Genomic DNA, 10,401 nt, shown 5'->3' with positions numbered 1-10,401 from the left:
AAACCCTGTCTCTACTAAAATACAAAAAATTAGCTGGGTATGGTGGCAGGTGCCTGTAATCCCAGCTACTCAGGAGGCTGAGGCACGAGAATTGCTTGAATCGGGAGGCGGAGGTTGCAGTGAGCTGAGATCATGCTGTTGCACTCCAGCCTGGGCGACAGAGTGAGACTCCATCTCAAAAAGGGAAAAAAAAAGGCCACATGGACTCAACATCAAATAGAGCTCATCTCCCTGGAACCTTTGCCACATCTGCTCTCACAGTTCATGTCACTTGTGACTTCTGTTTTTCAGGTTTGGGCAAAACTACCCCTGACCCTTCAGCTAGTATTAGTCTGGATGGTGTAGAGGTTCCTCTTGGGACCGGGATTTCATCTGGTGTGAATGACACCTGTCTACTATATAACGAGTATCCTTTCTTGAGTATGCTGTGTGAGCACAAAGGGATGTTCTCGAGCTACAGAGTCACTTACATGCTGTCAGATGACCCAGGGCAGAGAAGGATTAGAGGCTGTCCTGTAGTCTGTCCCATGGTGACTGTTTCCCTTCCGTGGTCCCTCCCTGTGCATAGCCTGGCTAACAAGGTATGAGCCTTCCCCCAGTTTCCAGAGGATGATCTCCTCTCCTCAGTCTGCCTGAAGAAGACTTAGAGTGACTTTCAGGCTGGCACTGAGCGTCCCGCCAGCCTGGGGGAGATGAGGCACATGTACCCTCTGTTGTATGACCGTTGGCTCCTTAACAAGCTTCCCCTCAGGTACATTGTCTACGATATTGCTCAGGTAAATCTGAAGTATCTGCTGAAACTGAAATTCAATTTTAAGACCTCCCTGTGGTAATTGGGAGAGGTGGCCGACTCACACCCGGTGGCTCTGGTATGAATTCACCTGAAGCGCTTCTGCACCAACTCACCTGGCCGACTAAGTTGCGCATGGATAGTGCCTGTACTAAACCACCTCAGAAAGGATTTTACAGAAATGCGTTAAAGGTTTTCTCCAACTTTTCAAGTCCCTTGTTTTGTGTTGTGTTTGTGGGGAGGGGTTGTTTGGGGGTTGTTTTTGTTTTTTCTTGCCAGGTAGATAAAACTGACATAGAGAAAAGGCTGGAGAGAGATTCTGTTTTGCATAGACTAGTCCTGTGGAAAAAAACCAAGCTTCGTTAGAACGTCTGCCTTACTGGTTTCCCCAGGGAAGGAAAAATACGTTTCCACTCTCTTTTCTAAGTGTTCGTCTTTAGTTTCGATTTTGGAAAGATGTTAAGCATTTTATTTTTAGTTAAAAATAAAAACTAATTTCATACTATTTAGATTTTCTTTTTTATCTTGCACTTATTGTCCACTTTTTATTTTGTTTGCCTCTTTGTGAGGGGTGTGGGAAGACCAAAGGAAGGAACGCTAACAATTTCTCATACTTAGAAACAAAAAGAGCTTTCCTTCTCTAGGAATACTTGAACATGGGAGCTCTTGAAATACGTAGTGTTAAAAGTTTCATTTGAAATTCTTGACTTTCTTATGGGCACTTTTGTCTTCCAAATTAAAACTCTACCGCCAATATACTTATCCAAGGGCTAATAGTAATACTCGATTAAAAATGCAGATGCCTTCTCTATTTGTGTATTGCGTGTCTGCTCTCATTCTGACTACAGATATGGTTAATCTTCACAGTGCAAGGTCCCAAGAGACTTTGGGGGGATTGTTTCTACCCATATCTGTGAAACCCCAGAACGTGCCAGGCAACAAACAGCATTGCTCAATGGGAATGCCCCACCTAAGGGGCAGAAAAACAAGCACCAGGCATAGGAAGACACTTTTTTTTTTTTTTTCCAACTTATCAGATGCATTGTGGTGATCAACTCATCCTGCTCTCCGGAGGACTGCCTTTCATACACCACATTGCCTCATACAACTACTCTACATTTGAGAATCATACTTAAAGGTTTACATTTCAATTGCCTGAAAGCCAGGGCCAGTGTCTTATGTCACTTCTGACCTTTTACAGAAGGGGACAAGTGAGGTAGTAGCTCACACCTGTAATCCCAGTGCTTTGGGAGGCTGAGGTGGGAGGATCATTTGAGGCCAGGAGTTCAAGACCAGCACCTTTGACCTGGAGACCCTCTCTCCTGATTATCCAGCAATCCAGGCTCTTGGGCTCCTGGGCTTCTGAGTATTCTGCACTCTACCTTTTTTTTTTTTTTTTTTTTTTGTTAATCAGCACAGAGAAAAGCAATTACCCTCACAATACCTGATTAAACAAAGTATTTTTAGGTTGGAGTGATTACTTAATGGGTTCCCTGTAATCAAAACTGGTTTCTTTTTTTAAGGAAGATTTCACATTTTTCAATCTATTTTCCTTTCAAAAGAGAGAAATTAGCATTTTATGTTTTAGTTTACACATTCTGCTTTTCTCTGTTCGCTTTTAAAAAATTCAAGTCCTGGCCAGGTGCAGTGGCTCATGCCTGTAATCCCAACACTTTGGGTGGCCAAGGTGGGCCAATCACGAGGTCAGGAGATGGAGACCGTCTTGGCCAACATGATGAAATTCCATCTCCACTAAAAATACAAAAATTAGCTGGACATGGTGTCCACCTGTAATCCCAGCTACACAGGAGGCTGAGACAGGAGAATCGTTTGAACCCAGGAGTCAGAGGTTGCAGTGAGCTGAGATCACGTGTGGTGACAGAGCAAGACTCCGACTCAAAAAAAAAAAGAAAAAATTCAAGTCCTATCTCAGGGTAGCAGCTAAAATGTGAGAATTTAATTTAAAAATTAAAGCCAACCTTGCATAGAAACTCAGGGTGCTCCATGAGAGAAGCGAGAGGAACTGCCCTCTGCCCCTCCTGATGAGCTGCCCTCCTCCTGCCTTTGTGCCTGGAAGTGCCCTTGGCCAGCAGTAGTTGCCCAAGGCATTACTAGGCTGACATTTCAGAGCACACTGTTCCACGGCGGTGCATGCATACATCTATAAAAGATGCACTACGTACACAGTAGTGTTTTAGCCAATGTGCTAGCCAATGAATTCTGCATCGGTGGTTATCTCTTGGCTACACAAGAGATGGAGAACCATTCCTTCAGCATCCCAGAGCACTAAGGCAAAGCTGCTGTAGAATGATTTGCCGGGAACTTTGCCTTAGGGCAAACCTCAAGTACTGCTTTTAGGAATGAAATCTAATTGGTAGCCTTGCCCCTGGTGCGTGCATAGTATGTACTCAGCTTAACTGTTTACACCAAAAGCCTGGAAGTTGTGCTTTGTCCTTTGGCCTTCAGAAACCTTGTATCTTAACTGTTAAGATCTGCACATTGGGAATCATTCACCTCTGACCTGTTGGGCTGGTTTTATTCCACTCTATAAAGTACACCCAGGTGCCTTAGGAGTTCACATTTCTCAATGGTGTCATTGCCTTTCCCTTAAATTCTGTTTTGACTCCTCAGAGATTGGTGGTTGCTTTTCTTTGAGGCATAGTGTTTCCACCATTTCATAAGGCAGGGCCTTCCAAATTGAGTCTAATTTGGGGCCATGGGGGTTTAGGGAAGTCTGGTACAGTGCTTAGCAGCATCCCACTGCCCCTCACTTCTGCCATTCAGCCTCGGCGTGGAAGGTTAGACGGCAGCTTCCCTTTGGCATGTGCCAAATACGCCCATTTGTGTGGTTTAAGAGGTCAGTGTTGGTTTTCTGATTTCTCTTTACTTTTCCCTAGAGTAGGTCATCTAGGTTATAAGAAGATATATTTTAGAGACTTCAAAAGTAAAGAAAACGTGGCCTGTAAACATCTTCCTCCTCAGCGAAATTAACCCGTACGTGAAAAATGTTGCCCGTATGTGAAAAATGTTGCCCGCTGGACTAGGGAACAGTGCTGGTGATAGAGACAGCTGGTGTGTGTCCTGTGGGTCATGTGGACTCACAGCACTCAATGCCACCCACCACTGTGGCATTCTGTATAGCTTTGCTTCTGATCAGCGACCTCATTCTGCAGCAGAGTTCAGCGTCGGGCTTGCACTTAGGAATTAACTGGTTTTGCCACATGCCCCATCACCCAGAAATGGCCTAAATGAAGAGTAGAATGGCTCGTGATGGTGCCAGTTGTGAGACAACATCCTGAAAGGATAGGATTTGATCTTATGGATGCAGTAGAGTGTTGAAATCAGAGACCAACCTGGTGTCTCCCCCTAGCCAAAGCACATGGGTCTGGGAACCAGTCGGTGAAGTGGGAGTAGTTCCTCTTGCTGTTACCACATCTGATACCCCACTCACAGGGCTTGTGTTTGGAGGTCTTAGTCCATAAGGGAGAGATGCTTCTAGGGGACACAATTATGGTTTCATTGACTTGGAAGATGAGGCTACCACTTGGCTGTTTGGGGCTCCTCCTTGTACCACCGAAGCAATGTGCGGAGGAGAGGGGTGACCTTACTGGCAGGAGTGAGTGATTCTCATTACCAAGGGGAAAGTGGGATGCTGCACAGGGAGACAAGCAGGACTATGTCTAGAGTCCAGTAGATTCTCAGGAGGTCTTTAGTGCCACCATGTCCAGTGGTAAAGGCAAGGGGAAGTACAGCAACTAAAAACACTGCAACTCCAAAAAATGACAGCACTGTGGAAAATTCAGACCCTTGAGGAATGAAGGCTTGGGTCACTTTAGTCAACTGAGGTTCTGGCTGAGGGCAAAGGAAATAAGGAATGGGTACCAAAAGGAAAGTCACAGATGTCAACTATAGCTTCATGACCAATTACAGAAAAAAAAAGACCAAAGCAGCCAGTTAGAGGGGCAGAAACATTGCAGGTTTTGGATTTTGCTTTTTTGTTGTTGTGGTTTTTTTTTGTTTTTTTGTTTTTTGGGGGTTGAGACAGAGTTTCACTCTGTTGCCCAGGCCAAATTGGAGTACAGTGGTGCAATCTCGGCTCACTGCAACCTGCGTCTCCCCGGTTCAGGGAATTCTCCCGCCTCAGCCTCCCTAGTAGCTGAGATTACAGGCATGCTCCACCACGCCCGGCAAATTTTCCTATTTTTAGTAGAAGTGGGATTTCACCATGTTGGCCAGGCTGGTCTCAGACTCTTGGCCTCAAGTGATCCGCCCACCTCAGCCTCTCAAAGTGCTGGAATTATAGGCATGAGCCACTCCGCCCAACCGAGACGCTGCAGTTTTAAGCCACAGAACAAGTCTAGCCGGAGTGTAGGGCTTCTGATGATGAGTTATAATGGCTCTACGTACAGTCAAATTGAGTTCTTTCTTATAGGGTACCTATAAATGTGTACGTCACATTTGTACCGCTAAATGTCTTGCCCTTTAGTTCAATGGATTCTGGATTCTGAGGATACTCTTGGTCCTTTCCAGAGATGAAGTAAGGCAGGGGTCAGGGCCTACAGGAGGGAATCCCTATATTCTTGGGGTTGTCTGAGCCAGGGCTCATGCCTGTCTGGTGCTTTCAACCAAACCTCTTTCTCATGGACTCTGTAAAAGGAACAGGCCATTCTGAATCCCCCAGATCTTGTACCTCCCTCTTAGAATTGTCTTGAGAGTGTGTGTGCTGATTCCCCGGAAGGACTTCGTGTTGTTCCTGACCTCTAATAAGTGCTCCATAAATCTTAGCCATTGTTGCTAAAATCCCGGAGTGGTTTTGCTTAAGTCTGAATCCAAAAAGGAAGCTCCAGGTAAGAGGAGAAACTAGAGAACAAGACACAGACCATCCTGTGCTTTTTCTATGCTGTGAAACCATCACCATGACACTGGCCTTCCCTCTCAGTGTGGCCTCCCCTCAGTGTGGCCTCATCCGCCATGTCCCTGCCTGTGGTCCCCTTAACTGTGAAGTGTCCAGCCTCTCCGGCACTTACTCCCAGGCCCAGCTCCACTTCAGGCAGGCCTGCTGGGGCTCAGAATAGCCCAGCTGCTGTCTCAGCAGATGGCCAGGCTAATTTTAGCCATGTGATACCCAGGGACCAGGCTGGGCTTTTTAGATTTGAATAAGCCAGTGTACAACTTTGGTTTAGAGCCAATAACAAAGTTTGGAGTTGTGATCTCTGTGTCTGCCTAGCACTTTATAAGATTCCAGAAATACAATTTTAAAGGATTTGTTTCTGTGAACCAACAAGAACCCCAGCTATGGAGCCAGCAGGCAGTCAAGCCAGCAGGGTGTTGATGGAGGGTGGTAAGAAGCAGATGGTGGCACCAACTCCTGCCTCTTCTCCCTGATGACAGGCGGGTGGCAGGGTCTCAGTATCCTGGGTGCACTGTGCTCTCACTGCTCCCCTGGCCAAAGTGAAAGAAGGCAGCAGCCAACTCAGCCTCCTGGAACATCCTCTGAACCACTCGTGGGTGGCAGGCTACATCTTCATGCTGTGGAACGACTGTGGTTGGGAAGAAATCAGCCAGATGCCAGCAAGAACCTACTTTGGCACTTTCATGTGCAGTCCCTCGTGAACCTAATGTGAAGCAGGCAGATGTGGAAACAGGCTCAGAGATGTAAGAGGTCCCAACAGAGGCTGAGACAGCCAGGTTAAGAACGTGTCTTTTCCATTGTGAGGTTTCTTCCTCATTATTCTTCATATGTGAAGACTGCCTTTCATCTCAGTTCTCCCAAAGAGTTCAGGGACAACACAAAGTGGCTTGGAGAAGTGGCCAGAGAAGACAGTAGAATGAGGAGACCAGACTAGTCATGCTTCCTAAACTGGGTCCATGAAGTCTTAAAAGATGGTTTGGGTGGTCTTCGGGGAATCTGTTTGTCAGTTGAGCTGCTTTCAGCTTAAAAAAAAATAAAAGGAAAGCCAAAGTAACTGTTTAAACAGTAAGGATATGTCATTCACTTTTCAAGAAGTGGGAGCCAGGCACTGTGGCTCACCCTTGTAATCCCAACACTTTGGAAGGCCAAGGCAGGAGGATCGCCAGAGGCCAGGAGTTTAAGACCAGCCCAGCAACATAATGAAACCCTGTCTCTACAAAAATTGAAAAACTTAGCCAGGCATGGTGGCGTGTGCCTGTAGTCCCAGCTGCTAGGGAGGCTGTGGTGGGAGGATCGCAATCACTTGAGCCCAGAAGTTCTGGCCTGCAGTGAGCTGTGATCACATCGCTGCACCAGTCTGGGTGACAGAGCGAAACCTGACTCTAAAAAACGAACAAGGCCGGGTGTGGTGGCTCACGCCTGTAATCCCAGCACTTCAGTAGACTGAAGTGGGAGGATCACCTGAGGTCAGAAGTTCGAGACCAGCCTGGCCAACATAATGAAACCCCGCCTCTACTAAAAATACAAAAATTTAGCCAGGCATGGTGGTACGCACCTGTAGTCCCAGCTACTTAAGAGGCTGAGGTGGGAGAATCGCTTGAACCCAGGAGGCAGAGATTCCAGTGAGCCACTGTGCTCCAGCCTGGGTGAGGCGACAGAGTGAGACTCTGTCTCAATTTTTTTTTTAATAAAAGTGTTTTTAAAATTGACCCTTGCAGGGTTGGTTAATTCTGCTTCTCTGTTTCTCTTGGCTTTTCTTCTCATGGTTGCCAGATGGCAATTGGACACCTAGCACCACCATCCAGAGGCAGGAAAGGAGAGTTACCCCCTCATCCTTTTCCAGGGAGGAAAACTTTTCTCCATTGTTCCCAATAGTCCTCTCTTTTCATCTCATTGCCTAGGGGCTGGGGCACATGCCCGTGCCCCACAGCTGCCAGAAGGCTGGACACAGGCACGGTGCAGGCCATCAGCAAGGACAAAGGGAGTGAAGAATGTGGCCTGGGAGCATGTCATACCCTAGAAATTGTGCACAGAAGCTGAGACACAGGCACTCTTGTGGGTAATGGGTCCATAAGCCCATCAGATTCTCAGCGGCCCATGAGCTCAAGGTCTTTAGAACTTCAGGTGCAGATCATCACTGAGGCTCCCTCAGCTGCTTAACATTCTTTGATTTTGCGAAAAAAGATGTAAACCGTCACAGAAATAGAAACAGTTACCCAGAATAGTTTAAGTGGCGGTACTTAGTGCTAATCTCACAGGCTCAGCCAGGCTTTGATGACACTGCGGAGGTCACTGTCAACCAAATTCTTTTCCTCCCTAGCTTGTCTTTTTGCTGTGAACTCATGTTTTTGCCCAGGAGGTGGTCCTGCTTTCCTTGACTGGGGCCACAATCTTTTGCCTGAGCAGTTACTGGATTCCAGTTATACTGGTGGCAATTCCATTCCCTCTTAGGATGGGCAGCCACGGTGGTGCCCAGGACACCAGGACCAGCCCCGAGGGCCTGTGATGACCTCAGATCTCCAGGGCAGGGTTAGCAACTCCCTAAGGGCAAGCCCAGTGAACTGCAGTGTGGTCTTCTTGGGCATCTCCCGCATTGGTCCCCGGGGCAGGGATCATCTCCAGGCAGGCCCTGGCTTGTGACAGCACTGATGAAATGCATGAGACCTCTGATAAACTAATGGACACTCAACAAAACACGTCTTAACTACCTTATGTTGAACAAACACAACGTGTGAACAAACCATTTATTTTTCTCCCACTGGTCCTTTAAAATTGTTCAAGGAGTCACCTTCCTCTGCCACTGGAAGAAAATTCTGCAGGCCTTCCCTTCTGTAAAAGACAGTTTCCCCTGGTGACTCTCAGATTCAGACAGTTCCAGCTCAGTAACTGGGATGTCTAGTCCATGGTAACAATCAAGTCTCAACTTGATTTAGCATTAACGTTTCTCTCTCCCTGGGCTGGAGGCCTGCGGTAGGAAAGGAAAGAAGTTGCTTTCTCCTCCATTTCTTAGCCTCTCCTCTTCCCGTCCTACTTTCTAGGCAGTTTCAGGGAAGGTGAAGGGAGGGAGCCGCTGGGGGATAGGAAAGGACTTCCCTGCACTAGCACTCAGTTAATTTAGCTCTGGCAGGCATGTGTCACTGGCTCTTCCTTAGGGTACGTTCATCAGCTTTTCAGGGGGTCCCTGCTGGGTCCCTCAGAGGGCATTCCCTTAAACCAGGCAGGTGCCTGTTACGGTAGCCCCCTGTGGAGTTCTTAGTGATTAGTCACTTACTCCAGCTCCCTGCTGCTGGGGTCTCCATTGGACAAGACCCTGCTGTCTCCCACTGGACTCCCACACCTGATCCACAGGACTCACTCACACATCCCTGGCCCTGACCATCTCCGGGAGCCTAGGCAATCCCCACGCAGCTCTCCAGTTGCTCCCCGAAAAGCAGTTAGTCCTGTGTCTCCCAGAGGAGGGGACTGACCCCGGACCACCACACCTGCAGCTGAGGAGTTACCAATAAACTCCAAGGAGACAATCACTCCCTTCCGCTGTTAGTCTAGGATAGCCTTAGCAAATGCTCCCTCCCTTTCCACACTCTGGACCCTTTTATATCCCCCACCCAGCTGAAGCTCCCAAAAATCATGGCGCTCTTCGCAGACCGTTTCCTTTTCACATATTTTATCTTGAAGTCTCCATTAAAACTTCGATTTTTTGTTGGTGTTTTTTTTTTTTTTTGAGACAGGGTGTTTCTCTGTTGCCCAGGCTGCAGTGCAGTGGTACAAAGTTGGCTCACTGCAGCCTTGATCTCCAGGACTCAAGTGATCCTGCTGCCTCAGCCTCCCTAGTAGCTGGGACTACAGGCACATGCCACCATACCTGGCTAATTTTTATTTTTATTGTTTGTAGACATGGGGTCTGACTATGTTGACCAGCTGGTTGTGAACTCCTGGATTCAAGCACTCCTCCTCCTCAGCCTCCGAAAGTTTTGGGATTACAGGTGTAGCCACTGTGCCTGGCCACAACTTTGATTTTAACATTCTGTTGCACATTTTTTAATTTGATCCTCACACCAACCCCATGAGGGACATTATGATTGAGTCTACATATGGGAACCTCAGGCACAGCGGGACTAACCTGCCCAAGGTCACACAGATGACTGTTTAGATGGGCCTTTCCTTTCCTGGCCTCTACACAAATCCTGCTTATTGAGTGAACCAAGTGACAACTCCCTTCACATAACCCAAAGCCAGCAGTCAATATGCTCGGCAATTTGTACAAAGAAAAAATTGTTGCACCTCCAGGGTCTCTTTTCGGGGGTGATGGAAATGTGCGTGTCGATTATGATGTCAAATCCATTTAGTTGCACACTTTAGTTTACTGAAGATAAATTACACCTTAATAAATAAAAGTTGATTTTAAATGCCATTCAAAAAACAACATCAACTCCTGCCCTTCAGTGGTAAAAAAATTAGAGCTAAGATGTCATAGGTGGACCAAGTTAGACTCTGCACAGTGAGTTGGTAGAAGTCATCAAAGGGAAGAGGGGAGCCCAGCAGCTCTCCAGAGGCCATGTCCCTCGCACCTCAGAGGAGAGAAGATAAGACTTCCTGCTTCCACTTCCTGTTTCCCACAGACCTGATCCTCTGCTTCTTTTGGATACCCAGAGCCTTCGTCACTTTCTCATAAAGTTTCCTCTTGAGTCAGTCCAGCTGG

General features: G+C 47.2%; 1 protein-coding gene and 1 long non-coding RNA gene across 2 annotated transcripts in view; both read left to right on the top strand.

Annotated features, from left to right (window-relative positions):
* The window catches only part of PARP1 (poly (ADP-ribose) polymerase 1), a 46,153-nt gene extending 46,016 nt beyond the window's left edge, over nt 1-137 (top strand). The window contains exon 21 of the mRNA XM_011997975.1: nt 121-137. The gene's annotated coding sequence lies outside the window, so the exon portion shown is untranslated. The remainder of the gene's footprint in view (nt 1-120) is intronic.
* A 1-nt stretch (nt 138) lies between these two features.
* LOC105552342 lies at nt 139-1,599 on the top strand. The gene is made up of 2 exons (XR_001007992.1): nt 139-406; nt 752-1,599. It is a non-coding gene; the product is annotated as an uncharacterized LOC105552342 (long non-coding RNA).
* Nucleotides 1,600-10,401: the final 8,802 nt, after the last annotated feature.

The sequence above is a fragment of the Mandrillus leucophaeus genome, unplaced genomic scaffold (assembly GCF_000951045.1).
Source record: "Mandrillus leucophaeus isolate KB7577 unplaced genomic scaffold, Mleu.le_1.0 Scaffold550, whole genome shotgun sequence".
Lineage (NCBI taxonomy): Eukaryota > Metazoa > Chordata > Mammalia > Primates > Cercopithecidae > Mandrillus > Mandrillus leucophaeus.
The sequence above is the reverse complement of the archived record's forward strand: the minus strand, read 5'-3'. Positions and strand labels throughout refer to the sequence as shown.